The following is a 2145-nucleotide window of genomic DNA, read 5'->3' on the forward strand; positions in this document are numbered from 1 at the left end:
AAATTGAAGGAGGGTGGGAAATAATTTATTTTGCTAACAGTCTATTTCCCATCTGTACTTTGTATCTGCTGAAGCTGGAAGTCCTTGCCTCCCCTCCTCAAAGTCTGTCTCTTTTCTTTGACAGATGTGCAATCCTTGAAGCTTTCAGTTCAGATGAGTGTTATTAACAGCAACCTTTAGAGTACATCGGGGATTAATTTAATTTTTTGGTATGTATTTTTTACTACAGTTTCAAGATGCTGGAATGTAGGTATAGTTCTTGTTTTTTTTTTTTTTTTAAAAAAAAGTTTAGACAGGTTGATTCATTTAACTACCCAGCAGGATATGATTACTTTTATTAAAATTAAATTCCAAAGAAGAAAATCTAACAACTTTATCCACATACATAAGCACACGCTATATAAATAAATGTATGTGTGTGTGTGTGTGTATGTATATACACACATACACAATGTGGTAGTGAGGTCTAGACCAGGCAAGAAATGTTTTCTTAAATGGAAATTGATTGGGTTTTAATTAATATTTAAAAGCATGTTTTACTTTGGTCTGTTTTTCCTTTGGATCAGCTATGATGTATTAAATAGATATTTCTTTTTTGTTTGTTTCGATGAGCTACTGATATATTTAATACATGAAAATAAATACATGACTATTACAATTTTTAAACATCCATCCACATATCACCCAGATCCTGGTGTTCCCCGCTGGTCCACACATGGTGCCTGGGAAAATTCCTGAGGCCTTCAGGCTCAGCTGGAAACTTATCCTGAGCAGGAGCTTGGCGTGAAGGGAGGGAGGAGGAACCCTCCGGGTTGGCGATCATACCATTTATTCACACTTGGCCGTGAGACAGTGTTGATGGAGGAGGTAGGGGAACCCTCCTGGGGACTCTCTGGGCTGGCACTGATATAGCATGTGGCTATGACAGGACTGGAGATAGGGATGTCAGGGGTTGACCCTCCAATCCATATCAGTGTGGAAAGTGCCCACCCTCATTCTCTGTCCTCAGCAGTGCTCCATTAATGCCTGGTGGTCTCCCCCAAGGCCTGCCTACCAGCCCCAACCTCTGAAATTCTGCCCCTGGTTGTGACCCCAGGGGCAAATATACAGAAAGGACCAAGAAACTCACTTCCAAGGGGGCTTTGCTTTCTGGGTGGCTCCGCCTTGGGGGGTGGGGGGCATAGCTGACACTGAAACACTGACTGAAGGAGCGCTGGGAGTCATCAGGGGTCTCTAGAAGGTGACGCCTGAAGGGGCGGGCTTGGGATCCCGAGGCCCGTCTGTGCAGGGGGTGCTGGCGGGTGGCGACCTGTGCCAGGGACAGTAGGTGGGTGAGGGAGTGGGAATGCTCCTGCCTCAGAGGGCGCAGAGTGTCTAACCCATTCACAGACAGCCTCCAGGAGCTGGCCACCACCCTGCACTCGGTCTTTGAGGGACCAGCTGGGTGAACGGCTCGCGCTGGAGTCTCCCTGAGGTGGGGTGATTGGCTGCCCCTAGGGATAGCTGGGGTTGTATGGAAGAGGGCATGGAACTTTGCAGCTTCTCCCCTCACCATCCACTTGGCCTCCCAGCTGGGGCTCTCAGGTCAGAAGCCAAAGAGAGACTCACCGCAGTAAGAAGGGGTCTGGCTGGTCAATCTGTATTTGTTCTTCCTTGGTGTGAGGGTTGGGGTGCTGCCACTGGAGGAGGTGGACTCACAGCTCCCGTTGGCCCCTGATGCCTGTGACACCCCTGTCCCCACTCCTCTGGTTCTGTTGGCCTTCTTCCTCCAGGGTGGGTCAAAGTCTGGTGGTGTGGGCCAGGTGCCTGTGGGGCTGCCAAACAAAGTCTCCTCCACATATGATGGTCGAACCTTGATCTGGTAGCCGTCCTGGCAGCCGTGCTGAACTTGGAGGGTCTGCATCCCGCTGATGGCCAGCTCCGCTGGGGTCTTCATGCCACCCGTGGTCCTGCCTCCAGGGCTCCCTCCTGCAAAGAGATTTACAAGCATTTTCTCATTTCATCCTCTCAACAGTCCTGTGAGGTAGCTTCCATTATGTCCATTCTACAGATGAGAAAATCGAGGCTTCAAAGGGTGAAGTCACAAGTGTCAGTCACACCTGAGCATCTTGGCTCGCTGACGTCAGTCGCAAGCCTCGGTGTCCC

At 49.4% G+C, this 2145-nt stretch overlaps 1 pseudogene; it reads right to left on the bottom strand.

The window, feature by feature from the left end:
• Positions 1-1125: 1125 nt before the first annotated feature.
• LOC122699882 lies at positions 1126-1942 on the bottom strand (annotated as a pseudogene).
• Positions 1943-2145: the final 203 nt, after the last annotated feature.

Source organism: Cervus elaphus, chromosome 9 (genome assembly GCF_910594005.1).
Source record: "Cervus elaphus chromosome 9, mCerEla1.1, whole genome shotgun sequence".
Lineage (NCBI taxonomy): Eukaryota > Metazoa > Chordata > Mammalia > Artiodactyla > Cervidae > Cervus > Cervus elaphus.